This window comes from Myodes glareolus, chromosome 18, assembly GCF_982192425.1.
Source record: "Myodes glareolus chromosome 18, mMyoGla1.1, whole genome shotgun sequence".
Taxonomy (NCBI): Eukaryota; Metazoa; Chordata; class Mammalia; order Rodentia; family Cricetidae; genus Myodes; species Myodes glareolus.
This window is the reverse complement of record NC_142043.1, coordinates 11061975-11078627: the sequence shown is the minus strand read 5'-3', so window position 1 is coordinate 11078627 and position 16653 is coordinate 11061975. Positions and strand designations below refer to the sequence as shown.

Genomic DNA, 16653 nt, shown 5'->3' with positions numbered 1-16653 from the left:
GAAAAAGGGAAAGAAAGAAAGGATATGACTGCTCTTGGGTATGGTGGAGGAGAAAGTTTGTTACAGATAAAAGGGAGAGAGCGCACAGCCAGAGGCAGGGTCATCTGGGAGAGTCCAGAGTGGACACGACCAGGCTGAGCTGGGACATGAGGGGAGATGGGAAGACACCCATGGCAAAAATCCAATGCACATAAAAAAAATAAACTTATAAAAAAACCCAATAAATAAGTACTTGATAGGGCTGGGGCTGGGGTTAGAGCTTGGTGGTGAAACACTTCCCTGGCAATGGTTTGATCCCTGGTAACAAACCAACCAACCAACCAACCAACCAAGAAATCAAAACCCACAGAATAATGTACAAAAGTTAGGTTATTTAGAATTAAACTTAAAAGGATGGAAAATATATTTTTTTGGAAGGGTATCAAGCTGGGCTTGATCTCACAGATACCCTCCTGCAAACGCTGGGGTTAAAGGCATGTGCTAAAAATACTTTGAAGATGAATATATATAAAATCAAACTCATTGTCATGATCAGGGATGGTATGACCACCAAGACGCAGCTAATGCAGTGCTTGAGACAGCACGTCCAGAGCTTCGTGCACACCAGCATTCCACCCACTCAATTGCAGCCTCAGTCCTTTACCCTACAAATTCAAACACAGTGTAACTGTTATGTAAACAGTTGTTACACTGTATTCCTTAAAAGAGGATGAGTCCGTGGGATTGTTTCCTGAATATTTCCCACTAGCAGTTGAAGCCATATGGATAAGCTGACTTTATAAAGTTTCTCAAATATCAAAGATAAGCTAGTATCTTTTTGCATGTGTTATATGTGTGGTATGTACGTGTGCATGCATGTGGAATTCAACATTGGATCCTTACTGCTCTCTACCTTATTCACTGAAGCGGAGTCTCAACTGAGCTGAGCGCTCACGAATGTACTCTTCTAGCTAGCCAGGCTGCTCACCTTCCAACAGCTAGAATTACAGGTGGGCCACCATGCGAACCCAGCATTTGCTTGGGTTCTGAGGATCCGAACTCTGGCTGATCCATTTGGGCAGCAAGCAGTGTATCCGCCTACCCGTACCTCAGTCTATTTTAAGTGATAACGCATCAAGGCATGTGACACGATCGTGCAGTTTTACATTCAGCTAAGCTTCTCTAGGCCTTCTTTTTCAATCATCGTGGTTACCCCACTTTTCTTGATATTATTCTTTCCATTCCCTGTTAAATTGTTTCATGGACATCACATATGCTCTAACAGAAAATGAAAGCTGTGCACGTTATGCAACACAAAAATTCTTGACCTTTTTTTTTTCTTGAGACAGGATTTATGTAGTCTTAGTTAATCTGGAACTTGTCATGTAGAGCAGGCTGGCCTCTGCCTGAGTCTGGGGTAACAGGTGTGTGCCACCACAACTGGCCAAAAGTCCACCTCGTAAAGAGAAGCAGACCTCTAAAGTAAAATAGCTATTCTAAAAAAAATCATTTTTTTAGACAGGGTTTATCTGTGTAACAGTCCTGGCTGTCTGGGAACTACTATGTAAACCAAGCTGGCCTCAAATTTACAGAGATCTGACTGCCTCTGCCTCCCTAGTACTGGAATTAAAAGTGTGTGCCACCACGCCTGGCTTAAAAGAGTGGGGGGGGGGAGCTATCTGGAACGCCAGGTACGCTGGCACATGCTTGTGATCCCAGTACTTGGGGCTCAAGCAAGGTTGCCAAGGGCTCAAGGCCAGCCTAGGCAGGACAGACTCTCAAGGAAAGAAGGAGGAAAAGAGAGGATGGAGAGCAGACACCGCTCCAAGCACATCTCGGTGGCGAGCCTTTTCCTCATGTGTGATCACACCTAGAGGAACCCAGGCTGGACTCCCACAATTCTGAAGTCACGTGTTCACAGGTCTGTGTAATCAGAACATCAACACAGGGAAGAATTAATTAGCCTATTTCTAAGTATGCGTATTTGCACTTCTAGGAAGTTCCAGAGTTCAAAGAAAAATATAAATGTAGTTTGCTTCATTTATTAAATGCTAAAAGTAACTTCAAATCAAAACCAGAACACCAGGCTGGAGCGATGGCTCAGAGGCTAAGAGCTCTGGCTGCTCTTGCAGACCCAGGCTCAGTTCCCAGCACACACATGGCAGCTCATAAATGCCTGTAACTCCAGTTTCAAAGGATCTGACGAACTTTCTGGCCTCCAAGGGCACTGTATGAATGTGGTGCACGTACATAAATGCAGGCAAAATATCTATACACAAAAGATTAAAATAAAATCCTAAAAAACAAAACAGAACCACAAAAACAAAACAGAATTTCAATCAGGCACAAAAGCAATCCCAGCATTCAGGAAGCTGAGGCAGGACTTCTGTGAGTTTGAGTCCAGTCTCTGGTAGGAAATGAGTTCTAGGCCAGCTACATAGTGAGACCCTGTCTAAAAGCAATAAAACAGGGTTGAGCATGAATGTGACAAGCATGCCTAAAGCCCTGGGTGATGCCCAGCACCAGTGCACTGTGTGTGGTGACTCGGGCCTCTAAATCACTCTGCCGGGGAGACCTGACTCCTCCCAAGAGCACGGGATATAAAACCGTCATTATTATCCCATGAGCGCCTTTTGTGGCATGTGTGCTGAAGCTGGACGCAGCTGTCCCCTTCCACCCTGGCATCTACGAAGGGATCAGGTTTGCATAGCAACTGGTTTCACCACTGAACCATCTCAGCAGCCTTGATTTTACTTTTTTAAAAAAAACTCGTGTCCAGGCTGGACTGAAATTCTTGGTCTCAAGTGGTCCTCCTACTTCAATCTCCTAAGCCTCCAACACCACAGGAAAGTGACACTGTGCTTGATTAGGGTCAAGTTTAATTTGTAGACCTGAAACTTCTCAGTTACTAGCTGTAGATTAAGCAGTTTAACATGAATGGCAAAATGTAGTGCAGGGGCCTCAACAATGGGCCTCAGGCAAGCTACTTTTTCTTTTCACATTGTAAAAACTGGGGATAGAACCTGAGTGTTCCTGCGAGACCTTAGCAATGTATGCTTTTGGTACAGGCCTAGAACCCACATTGTAGAACAATCACACCAGCCTCATTTCTCTCTCTCTTTTATTTATTATGTATACAGTGTTCTATCTGCGTGACAGATCTAATTACAGATGGCTGGGAACCACCATATGGTTGCCGGGAACTAAATTCAGGACCTCTGGAAGAGAAGCCAGTGCTCTTAACCTCTGAGCCATCTTTCCAGTCCCCACACTAGCCTCAAAGTCAAAGATCCTTCTGCTTCTGCCTCGCAGAGTTGGGATCAGAGGGATGTGCCACCATACCCAGCAACTTCAGAATCTATTAAACAGCCGTCAGGGTGAGAGGCTGGATCAAAGTCTAACAAATCATGTTTCTGGCTCACTCATGTTCTTCGCGAAATATTTAAGTTCTAGCCGGGAACAAAGTTGAGTTCCTGATTATTCAAGGAAGTTGGATTTTGGTGGACCTGAAATAAGTCACGTTGAGAGACAACAGACTTCTGCACTTCGGTTTCTGCTAATTCAGTGTTTATGTGTTTGCAGCCAGTGAGCCAAAGAAGCCACAAGAACAGGAAGTGTTCAATTTACAACTTTATTAAGAAACTGATAATTAAACAAATCAAGACTTTAAAGAACTGGTTAAGGCATTTTCCCCCTAATTTCCCTCTACTGTTATTTTGTAGCCACTTCAGGGGACAGGAACCTGAAGAAAAACTAACAGCTGACTCAAGAGAAAGCAAAAAGTTAAGGGGTTTCACACATCTCCCTTGCTACTTTTAGATACTAATTTTTTTCACCACACCACTCTTCCCCCTAATGTGACTGCACAAAGATAGAGTCAAACGTGGGGCTGGAGAGACGCACAGCAGTCCAGAGCATGTCACTGTCAGACTCAGGGCTCCAGGCTTGTCACACAGCTGACACTCCCAGCAACACTACCTTAGGAACCATTTGCCCCAAAGCCTTAGATGACCAACAGATTTCCTTCTGAAACCAGTCACTCTGTTTTCACATAGAAACCCAAGAACACACAACAGCCCTTGCTACCCAGGCGCCCTTTAATCTGTGCTCACTTTCCTGCCTTCCACTCTGCTGTCTGCCTCCCATTCCCACAAGCCAGCTCCTAGACTGGGAATTCTTTGTTCTACCCTTTTATTGGACTTGCTTGTTTTATTTCTCTCCCCCTCTTTGATAGATACTCTAAGCTTATGTGGAAAAGAACTTCTGGGTCAGCAAGATGGTTCAGGAGGACAAGTGCTTGCTGCCCAAGCCTGATGATGGGTTTGATCCCCAGGACCACGTTAAAGGCGGAGGGAGAACTGACTCTGACCTCCAAACACATCCACCCACCCACCATAGTTCAAGCATTCTCTCCTCTTACCATATACACACAAGAACGCAACTGACCTCCCACCATTTACACCCCACACACTCTCTTCTTCCAGCCCTTCTTTACCCAGGCGCTGCTGGACTTTCTCCCACTAAGCGCTATCCACGCACCACACAAGCTACCTGACAGAATGGTCCAGCCCACGGGCCAGAGGCAAACCTGTCAGCGGCACTTGATAAAGGCAGTCATTCCCTCCTGAACAGGACAGATTATAGTCCTTGTCACCTAGCCCTATCGCTCTCCCTCCTAAGAAGAAAGTGCTGTGACCACAGATGACCTTGGCTAGTCCCAGACACACCCACCACTTACAAAGTATCTAGAAACACTGCAGGTCCCACAGAACCCTCGCTACACCCTGTCTAGTCCTCTTCTAGTCTTCCCCAGAGGTGAGAGGCACCGTCAGTCACCCAGGAGTTGGCCCCAAAATGAAGGCACTCTTAAGACTCCAGAGCCAGCCTATGATGCAAGCCTTTCTAACTCGGCCTTGTGCACCAAGGACACAGGAAGCTGAGGCAGGAGGATCACATGATCACAGGAGTTTGAGATCACACAAATATTTAAAAAATACTGTTTATACTGTGTGTGTATAAACCTTTAATCCCAGCACTTGGGAGGCAGAGGCAGGCAGACGTCTGAGTTCAAGGCCAGCCTGATATCCAGTGAGTTCCAGGACATCAGGCTTTTACAGAGGAACCTTGTCCCCAAAAACAAAAAACAAAAGTCAAGGACTTGGTATGTAGCACAGTAGTAGAATGCTCTTTAGCATGCATGAATCCCTGGGTTCAAATACCCATCCCACCCCCACAACCCTGATGTAATTAAAACTACAATAGCTTCTCACTGCCATTTGGACAAAACTCTTGAAAATTTCCCATATGGCCTAATCGAAGCCCCAATGCAGCTTTGCAATGTTCTCTTCCTCACTGAACTCGTCTAACCCTCTGCCCTCCACAGAGGCTTGGAATGTCAACCCAGCTAACATGAGCTCATTCAGGGCTCAGTTCACGGCATCTCTACTGGGGAGAAAATGGCCGTCTCCAGTTCCTCTGCCAGGGCTCACTGTCTCCTGCTGCTGGCTGTAGCCCACTAACACTGCTCTAAAATCAACTGCTCTTTCCCTAGGGGCTAGTTTGTTTACAGAAACCATTGTTTTAAACCTTTACTGAATTTCTGCCAAAGACCAGAGTCACTTTGAAGTAAATCTGTTTACATACTTTTGGTTGTTTTTCGAGGCAGGGTTTTTCTGTGCAACAGCTCTGGCTGTCCCGGAACTCCATTTGTAGATCAGGGAACTCAGAGATCCCCCTGCCTCTGCTGGGGTTAAAGGAGTGCACCACCATGCCTGGCTTCTTTTGGCTTTTTGTTTAAGTCTTGATGTTTTCTCGGTTGCATGGGTATCTTGCCTGTTTGGCCTGTCCTGAATTGAAGGCCTAACTTTATCTGGTTTCTCTCTGGATCTGTGACATTCTTATCTTTCCTCTGGTGTTGCCTTGAGTCCCAGGAACAAAGAGGATCCACTGACAACCATCTTTGTGGTTGGGCCCCCAACTCCCAGAAGCAGTGTAGGTCTGCCTAAAGCCAGAGACTGTGGTGGGGAGGCGGCCTCCTGAAGCAGAAGGAACTGCTGCTCTCTTCAAAACCAGACAACAACCTGACCAGATCTCTGCAATTCTACCCCCACCTCTTGCTTTCCTGACCCAGTTCTTCCTGTTTAACCTCAAACCTGGTTGGTGGGGTGTGTGTGTGTAGCTCAGTGGGTGGTGTCAGCACCTGGAAAATGGAGTTCATGGTCACTTCCCGATGTGGCCACTGTCTCTTTTATTGGTGTCCAAGAGTCTAGCCTGTTGGGACTGCCAGGGTCAGGGCTTTTGCCCTAAGAACTTCAGTAATAGGGCTGTTGAGAGGCTGAGGGAAAAGGGGATCTGTTGCCAACCCTAACGACCTGAGCTTAATCCTCAGAAGCCACATGGTGGACGGGACTTCCTCTGACGTCCATGCCTGCACTTCACATACATGATCTTACACACATACAAAATAAATTAACATGTAAATTTAAAAAAATGCTCCAGTAACAAACTCAGAAGCAAGCTCGAGTCGTAAGATTTTCAAGTCTCAGGATATCTAAGCTTGCTTTCTACAAGGAAATGTTTTCAATGACTTAATAACTGGCAGGAAGAGAAAGATAAGACAATGATGTAAGCAGTAACACAAACTAAAATAATATGGGCCTCAATTCTGATGTTGCAACACCCCCACCTCTCGCAATAAAACAAAGTAACACAGTGTACAGTCTCGTTAGAGGATGCTCCTAATCTGCTCTGTGCTGGGCTCTCCCAGAGGGCTCTGGACAATGGACTCTTATTCAGACTATTCCCTGATGGAATACCTACTTCCCTGGTGGAAGTACCTGCTCAAGCTGCCTATTATATTACTGAAGGACACAGCTGGTCTTGGTAAACAATAAAGATGACAAATCTGTAATTTAGAACGTTAATTTTCATAATCAAGGCTCAGAAATCACAGGTGTGGAGGTTTTTGTGGAATGCAAACTTTGCTGCTTAAAATGGCACAACCCTGGACAACTAGATTAATAAAACAGTGTACTCTGGGATGAAAGAACAAACAGGAAGTATTTAAAGAACCAAACAGTCCCTGGACTAGAAGTGTTCACTATGCGGCAGGACTTATGGCCGGGCCCCTTCCATCCACAACCTACACTGTTGTATTCAGATACACAAAGAAACCAAGGACACTATGTTGCCTTTACCCACTAGAAAATTAACTATTTCCATCCCCGAGTACCTCCTGACCTTTCCAGACTGCGCTCCTGTAACAATTTAAGAAAGCTACACTCCTCCCTGGTATATCTATATAAGGAAACAAGCTTTGTCTTTTAGAAAGTGAAAAAGTGCATTTGAAGCTTATTTGAATCTCTTCACAGCAGTTTAAAGAGACTTATTTTTGGAGTACTATGAAGGCCCAAACTAGAAATTACTTGCAACCGTCCCGTTCCCACAATCTGATCCAGGTATTTCTCCAGACTGTTTTACAATACAACCAACTAAACATAAATGGATAAAATGGAGAGTACAGGAGGAGCATGTTATTGGAAGGCACACCGGCCCTGTCCTTGGCTTTAAAAGCTGGGACCCTAATCCCAATAACCAAGGGGACAGAGTAAGAGGTCTCAAAACCCTGCCCTCGGCCGGGGCTGTAAGACTAAGCCTTCCAGACCGAGGTCAAAGGAGAAAAACCCAGCAGGCTGCAGGGCGTCAGGGAGGGAGCCCGTCCACCCAGGAAGCCGACCGCATCCCACTATTTTCGGCCTGAGACAAAAGCAAGGCGCCGCCGCCCCTTTGCGCCCAACCCAGCAAGCCAGCCTTTGGGTCTGGGGTCGCAGTGGCCGCGCGGGCTCCATCCACAGGACCCGGCGGCCCGCGCGTGGCTCCGGGGCTCCGGCTTGGCGGCGCCGGGTCCGGCCTGCCTCCTCCACACGGGGCGCCGCCCGCCGCGAGGGAAGATGGCGGCCACCGAGCAACTGCGCCACCAGCCCTGGCCGCAGGCCAGGCCCAGCGCCATCTTAGCGCCCTCCAGCCCGCCGCCCCCACCCAGAGAAGCCGCTTTCGGGTGACTCGGGGAAGGGCGGGGGGCGCGAAGCCCTCTCGGCTAAAAAAGTTAAAAATAAGACCAAGACAAGAAAAAAAAAATTAAACAAAAGGCCACTCTCAAAAGCCACCGTCCGCCTCGGTTCTTCGTCTCCCGGCCCGCCGGCTTACACCGGCCTCAGGCGGCCCAGCACGGCCCAGCGAACGCGGCGGGGAGGCTCGTACCAGCTCGGGGCCGCGGGACCTCGGCAGTGCCTGGCCGGCCGCCGGCGACCGAGTGCGGGCTGGCGCTGTGGCCCAGGCCGAGGATGAGGCCCAGGAGGCCGGGCGGCCCGCGCTGTCCCGGGCCCAGCCTCGATCACGGCCTCTCCCGCGCGTAGATGCCGTGGAAGGGAGGGAGCCGCCCGGCCGAAAATGTAGCCGGCTCCTGGCCGTCCCCGGCGCCTCCCTCCCCGCGCCTCGGCCGACGCCGGCCCCATTTTGCTGAGAAGCAAGAAAAGGCGATTCACACCCAAGAGCTTCCGAGGAAGAGAGTGGGAGAGAAGGGACGGAGGGGTGTGTGAAGAAGCGAGGGGAGGAGATTGGGAAAGCTGATTTTTCTTGCTCGGCCGCCGTCACTCCAGGCCCTCCCTCGCCCCCTGCTCGCGGCCCCGCCGAGCCCCGCTCCCTCCTCCGCGGCTCCCGGGCGGCTCCGGGGGGCGGAATACACACACTCGCACACACTCCGCGCACACAACTAATTTGAAAGCGGCTCAATCAATGAGTCATTAAAAGGCTTCCCTCCCCTCCCCTCCCCACCGCCAACCGCCACGCCGCCACCTCCCCTCCTTTTTTATCCCACACCCCCCCTTCCCGAGCTCTCCCACTCCCCGCTCCAGAAATTTGCATCCGCGGATAGAAAAAAAAAAGGAAGAAAAAGGAAGGGGGGGAAAAAAGGCAGGCGCCAGGCCCCCCCACGCGGCCGCGGCGCCCCCCGGCCCGGCGCCGCCGCCCCCGGTCCACCCGCACCCCCGCCCGAGACACTGAACTTGGTCTTCCCAGGGCCCCGGCGGCGCTGGGAGAGGCATCCACACTAGATTTCCCTTTTCTCCGTGTCCATTAAACATCCACCCACCACCACCATCACCCACCCACAAACCCACCCCCCCCCCAAAAAAAAAAACACAGCCTTAGCCAATAGCTCTCTGGGCTGAAACCTAATATCCTGGTTTTGGCAACTCGGTGTTTAATTTGCTCCTCTTTCTTTTCTGTCTGGCTGGAGATCTATCTCCAGCTCCCCCCCCTTCTCCTTCTTCCCTCGCTTCTCCCCTCCCCGAAGGAAAAAAGAGGCAGAGGAAGGAGGTTGTGTTTTTTTTTTCTCCTTGAAATTTTTATCACAAAATTATAATACACTCAAAGGGAAACTCACCGTCATGAAAAAGCAGTGCCTTGTCAACGGGGTTTCTGCGCCATCGCACCAGGGGCGGCGGCGGCGGCGGCGGGCGCGGGGCGCGGGGCGCGGGCGCGGGAGCTCCAGGCCGAGCGGCGCCGGCCACACGCGCTCCGCTCTCTCTCTCGCTCACCCCCGCGCCGGGCGGCGGGCGCCCGCTCCCCGCGCCCGCCCGGCCTTCATGCTCTGCGCCCGGGCAAACGGCTCGCCTGCTCGTCTACCTCAAACTTCGGTTCTTGCCTAGTGAGAAAAAAAAAAAAAAGCAAAGATGAGGATTTCTTTAATTAAAAATTTTAATTTTTTTCAAAAACAACAAAACAAAACCAAAAAACACAAGCTCCCAGCCTGGTGACTTCTGTTTCTTTTGGATTTTTTGGGGGGGGGGTATTGAAATGTATTGGGGTCTATTTAAGAAACATTTATTTGTGTACCCAACCTCCTCCCCCATCTACAAGATGTGAGCTGATTCTCCTCAGGGGCCCTGTACACACACACACACACACACACACACACACACACACACATACACACACAGAGTTTTAGCTTAACCTGGAGGGTAGGGTAAGGAAAAATAAAAATTAGTTTAGAACTCCAGTAGCGCCAGTCACCAAAAAAAAAAAAAAAAAGCATATTTTTAAAAACTAAAGCCTGGCAGATAACTGGCTTAGCCTTAAGTTTCTCATGTACTACTAATGTACTACTAACTTTATAATACCCCTTTCCACTCTGCAATGCTGTGAAATCTTATCTGTGAGAAATCCTACCATTAAAAGGAAAACAAAACTAGTGCCTAAGGAGAGAGGCTGAGTATCCCCTCCCCTGCTTTATTTATGTTGCTATCTTTTATCTCCGTGTTTGGGAAGTTTGCATTAAGTAACTCTCTTTCTTAAAAAGGAAGCTAAGAACCCTTTAGCGCCCCTTGGCCCAACCATAATTACCACCTGTTTTAAATTTCAAATTGTTGAAACTTCTTAAACCACCTAGTAGTAAGAAAAGCATTTAAATAAACGTTCCTTATAAGAGTTCTTTGTAGCCTAATTACCAATACCCACAAAATATAGCTGGGGGGGGTCACTTGTTTTAAATATCAGAAATAGGTGAGATATGAATTCTGCGTGAATGTAATTCAAGCTTAAAGATGCAGTTTTAAACCTAAAAAGTCTTCTAAGGATATGTGAAGTTGGTGAGGTCTTGTTGATAAATATGTGCCTGGTGAGTTCTAAATAAAATTATCCCCAGATTAAATTCTTTAAAATATTGTCTGGTTTCTATATCCCTTAGTACAAAACAGAGCTAAACCTTAATGGCAGAAGTGGGGTCTGTGAGTGGTAAAGCAAGAACATGTTCTAGGAATGTGTGACCCTAGGTTTGACCCCAACACACACACACACACACACACACACACACACACACACACTTTATGCACCTTGCTTACTTATATAAGCATGTAATTAAACTACACTTCACAAAACAAATGTGTCAGAGCTGCCATACAATGTTGCCATGTTCAACATCTTTTCCAAAAGCAAGTCGCCTCTTGTGTTAGCAATGGCCACTCTACCGTTCTATATATTGTGTCTTTGTACTGAGACCTGACTGGAAGACACACTCAGTGACTTAGTGTCACACAGTATCTATCACTGCGCTCGTTTTTTCTTAGAAGCCTTTTATTTATTTATCTGCTTTAAATTCAGTCAAGGCCCTCCTGGACCAGGAGTCCTTGCATAAATTAGCATATTTCTCTATACTTGACGGTTGGGCCAACCAGTTTTCAAATTGGCTTGGGAAAATTTTAACATGTTTTAAAGTGCCTTTGGATTGGTGGGAATCTAATTAGAACACCCATTTGGAAGAAAAGCATTTCCGAAGAGTCCATGGATGGTGCATTGCCACCAGGGCATAGCAAGCCTTACAGCTGGTGCTCACAGCACCAATGAAACACTAATGGATTTCAGAAAGATAGCCCTCCTCATTGGTCAAAATCCCAAGGAAATCAGAAATCTCACTTTAAATCTGACCTGCCATTGCCGATTTGATCATTACACAATGAGTATATAATATATAAACATATTGCACCTCATAAATTATGCATTGGTTATGTAGCCTTCGAGAACAAAATTAATTTTTAAAACAATGACCGAGGGCACCACAGTCTTTTTAGCATAAGAACTACGCAGAGCGGCTACAGGGCTCTAGGTACTATGGTATTTAATCACATTGTCTATCCCAAGACCTTGCCCTGGAGCCTAAGGAACGCTGAAGCTAAGGTTTAATGACCCTGATTTTGCAGACAGACTCTCTAGCTTTCTAAGATTTGTCTGAAGACACTAAGTCTAATAAGGGCTGACGGAAGAAGCCCTGGCTGGCGGGTTCCAGAACTTACCCTCTGTTGGGCCTGACAAGTATCTTGGGAACCTGTAGTCTTGCTGTGTCAATGTCATGCATGTCAGTCCAGAGGAGAGGCACGGGCCGAGGGGCAACCCTTTAATTAGTCAAGACCTACCCAGAGACTGCCAGTTGTCAAATCTAATTTTAAATCTGGGGGAGGGGTTTGCAGAATACTGGGACAGCAGCAGGGTGAATGCCAGTCTCCAGATAACTGAAGAAACTGAGTGCTGAGAAACCAAGGCGGCTTTCCGAGCTCTTCCGCATAGGACTTTGAAAGCGGCTTAAATAAGGGGTGTGCATTTGCAAAGAACATTTAAAACTCAGTTGTAGGGTTCGGAAACCTTTTAAGAGGACTTCATTTTTTTCAAAGAGAACCATTTTTTAAAATGTTTTATTTTATGTATATGGGTGTTTGCTTGCACGTTTGCCTGCATGCGTGCCTGCACCATGGGTGTGCCTCGAGCTCAAGGAAGCCACTAGATCCTCTGGAAATGGAATTACAGATGGCTGACTGTCTCCATAAGGGTGCTGGGAACCAAACCTGGGTCCTCTGCAAGAGTAGCAGGTGCTCCTAACCTCTGAGCAGAAGCCCCAGGACCTTTCCATTTCTGGGGTGTGGGTTAGAGAAAGGGTTTCTTGAGGACCTCTGCCTGCCCTAGAACTGGCTCTGTAGTCTAGGATGGCCTTGAACTCAGAGATTCACCCACCTCTGCCTCCTGAGTGCTGGGATTGAAGGCAAGCGCCACCACTGCCTGGTGCTAGAACATTCTTTATTCTTTTTTCTTTTAAAATTTATTTTATTTCATGTGCATTGGTGTGAAGGTGTCAGAGTCCCTGAAACTGGAGTTGCAGACAGTTGTGAGCTGCCATGTGGGTGCTGGGACTTGAATCTGGGTCCTCTGGAAGAGCTGTCAGTGCTTTTAACCGTTGAGCCATCTCACCAGTCCCTGGTAGAACATTCTTAAAATGGCTTAACTATATGTTAATGACCTTGATTGTACTATCAACAACTTAGTCACATACACTGGTTCCCTTCTAAGTGACTATAAACAAGGGAAATGGGACAGGTGGGGGGGGAGTATTCTTTTTTTTAATGTTGTAGGATATACTTGGAATTTCTAATAGGCCCAGGGTTCACATGACAGCTATAACAGCTGAGAGTGAAAGGTCAGGAATATAGCTCAACCTAATATAATCCCTCTCACTAGAAGAAAAAGAACAGTGAACCATTGGCTAGTTGGCTTTTCTTAAAAGAGACACAGGCCAGAGAGATGGCTCAGCTGGTAGCTGGGTTATCCACCTGGTCTCAGGACCTAAGTTAGATTTCTGGGGCCCATATGGTGGAAGGAAAAAAAACAGGAATGCCTCTGACCCCATGACATGTTAACACACACACACACACACACACACACACACCAAATAAAGCATAATTAAGAAAAGAAGATGCAAATGGTGGAGCTAAGTAGCATTGTGCACATGTGTAAGACAGTCAGATATGCCCACTGCAGAAGTACAGGGGCACCACCAAGAAAGGAAGCAAGTGTCTAAGAACCATTCTAAATTCTCAGACTGGCAGATGGCTCCAGGGCAAAGGCATCTGTCACCAAGCCTGATGACATGACTTCTCATGGTGAAGGAGAGAACTTACTCCCACAAATTGTCCTCTGGCCTTCACAAGTATGCCCCAGCAAGTATGTGCCCGATATAAATACATGCACACACACAAAAAAATAAATAAATGTAATTAAAATAAAATTTTAACTGGTCTGTGGTGGTGCATGCCTTTAATCCCAGCACTCTGGAGGCAGAAGCAGGCGGAGGATCTCTTGTGAGTTTGAGGCTAGCCTGGTCTACAAATTGAGTTCCAGGACAGCCAGGACTATTGAAAAGAAGAATCCTGTCTTGAAAAAACAAAACAATAATAATAAAACTTTAATTTAAATTCTCAATATGTATCAATAAGATTCATATCCTTATTCATACCTCTGCTTCTAAATATTTGAGAGCTCTGTCATCAGTCAGTCCGAGTGGGCTCAGATTCCACCTATATTCCTCACAAAGGGAGGCACTTGGCGGGTCATCCTCCCTTCAGAGCGCAACTCCCTCATCTATAAAATGAGGCTAATTATAGTACTCACCTCTGAGGATTATTTTAGGGCGTGAGGAAGTAGTGCATGAAGGATGCTTTAGCAGGGCACTAGGAACCAGATAAGCCTGTACACTCTTCCTGTGGGAGCAGCCAGGAACAGTCTTCTATTGCCTATGGTGTGATTTGAGTCTACCCTATTTGTTTGAGACAGGATCTCATTATGTATCCCTGGCTGACCTGGAACTCTCTATGAAGACTAGGCCAGCCTCACAAGATCTGCTTGCCTCTGCCTCCTGAGTGCTGGGATTAAATATATGGGTCACTGTGCGGGCCACTGTTACTTTTTATACATGTGACTTTTGGGGGTGGTGCTGAAACAGGATCTATGTAGCCCAGGTTAGCATAGAACTCACTATATAGACCAGGCTAACCAGGAACTCACCGTGATCTGCCTCTCTGTGTCTCCAGAGTGCTGGTATTAAAGGCGCACGCCATCTCATCCTACCTTTCCCCCGTTTTCCACATCTTGGTGCATATGTGTTTGTGTTGTGCACAGGCACGTGACACTCATTAGGCTTGGCAGCAAGTGCCTTCTCTACCTGCTGAGCCAGCTCACTGACCCCTTGGCCAGCCTTTTAAATGTTTCTCAGTTTCCTGCCTGTAAAAAAAATGAGATAAGCAAAACATGTCTCTGAGGTTGCGATGTGAGTTAAAGGATATTTGTGATATAAAACTCTTGCTTCAGTGTGTGGTAAATAATAGATACTCCACAATAGTCGCCATTTTTCTCGGGACTGCTAAAAGCAATGTGACTATGGAGAGATGGCTCGGCAGTTAACCTTTGCTGTTCTGAGAGAGGAACCACGGAGTCTGATCCCGAGAGCCCAATGGGTGGCTCATAACTACCTGGAACTCCAGCCCGGGGAGATCTGATGTTCTTTTCTGGCCTCCACAGGCATCCACAAATCACAAATGCACACAAAAAATAAGTCTTTTTTTTTTTAAAGGAAGCTACACAGAGAATCCCTGTATCAAAAACAAACAAACAACAACAACAACAACAAAAAGAGGCTGGGCATGGTGGTACAAATCTTTAATCCTGGCACTCAAGCACTCAGGAGGCAGAGGCAGGAAGATCTCTTTGAATTCACAGCCAGCATGGTCTACAGGGAGTTCCAAGCCAGCCAGAGGACTACACAGTAACTTGGACCCAAGTGTGGGGGTACACACCTGTTATTCCATTGTTCAGGAGGTTGAGGCAGGAGATTTACAAGTTGGTGGCTAGCCAGAGTAATAATATAGTGAGACCTCATTTCTATAAACAAATAAGGGAAAAGCAAAAAAACCCAGAATAGCTAAAACAATTCTGTACAATAAAAGAACTTCTGGAGGCATCACAATCCCTGACTTCAAACTCTACTACAGAGCTACAGTACTGAAAACAGCCTGGAACTGGCATTAGAACAGACAGGAGGAACAATGGAACCAAATAGAAGACCCTCATATCAGTCCACACATCTTCGAACACCTGATCTTTGATAAAGAAGCAAAAAATATCAAATGGAAAAAAGAAAGCATATTTAACAAGTGGTAGGGGCATAACTGGATATCAACATGTAGAAAAATGAAAATAGACCCATATCTATCACCATGCATAAAACTCAAGTCCAAATGGATCAAAAACCTCAACATAAAGCCAGCCACACTGAACCTCATAGAAGAGAAAGTGGGAAGTACACTTGAACGCATTGGCACAGGGAACCACTTCCTAAATAGAACCCCAGCAGCACAGACACTGAGAGAAACAATTAATAAATGGGACCTCCTGAAACTGAAAAGCTTCTATAAAGCAAAGGACACGGTCAACAAGACAAAACGACAGCCTACAGAATGGGAAAAGATCTTCACTAACCCCACATCAGACAGAGGTCTGATCTCCAAAATATACAAAGAACTCAAGAAATTGGACACCAAAAGATCACATACTCCAATAAAAAAAAAATGTAGTATAGATCTAAACAGAGAACTCTCAACAGAGGAATCTAAAATGGCTGAAAGACACTTAAAAGGAAATGTTCAACATCCTTAGTCATCAGAGAAATGCAAATCAAAACAACTCTGAGATTCCATCTTACACTTGTAAGAATGGACAAGATCAAAAACACTGAAGACAACTTATGCTGAAGAGGTTGTGGGGAATAGGGAACACTTCTGCATTGCTGGTGGGAATGCAAGCTGGTACAACCCCTTTGGATGTTAGTGTGGCGATTTCTCAGAAAAATTAGGAAACAACCTTTCTCAAGACCCAGTAATACCACTTTTGGGTATATAGCCAAAGGATGCTCAATTGTGTCACAAGGACATGTGCTCAACCATGTTCATAGCAGCTTTGTTTATCATAGTCAGACCTAGAAACAACCTAGATGCCCCTTGATCGAAGAATGGATAAGGAAAATGTGGTACATTTACACAATGGAGTACTTCACAGCAGAAAAAAAATAACGACAGCTTGAATTTTGCAGGAAAATGGATGGAGCTAGAAAACATTATTTTGAGTGAGGTAACGCAGACACAGAAAGACAATTATCACATGTACTCACTCATAGGTGGTTTTTAAACATAAAGCAAAGAAAGCCAGCCTACAAACCACAATCCCAGAGAATTTAGACAACAATGAGGACACTAAGAGAGACTTACAGAGATCTAATCTACATGGGAAGTAGAAAGTATAAAA

At 46.4% G+C, this 16653-nt stretch overlaps 1 protein-coding gene across 1 annotated transcript in view; it reads right to left on the bottom strand.

The window, feature by feature from the left end:
* Bicral (BICRA like chromatin remodeling complex associated protein) overlaps positions 1-14577 on the bottom strand; it is a 67067-nt gene extending 52490 nt beyond the window's left edge. The window contains exons 1-2 of the mRNA XM_087897945.1: positions 14362-14577; positions 9422-9682 (exon numbers count right to left, since the gene is read on the bottom strand). The gene's annotated coding sequence lies outside the window, so the exon portion shown is untranslated. The remainder of the gene's footprint in view (positions 1-9421; positions 9683-14361) is intronic.
* Between the last annotated feature and the right edge of the window lie 2076 nt (positions 14578-16653).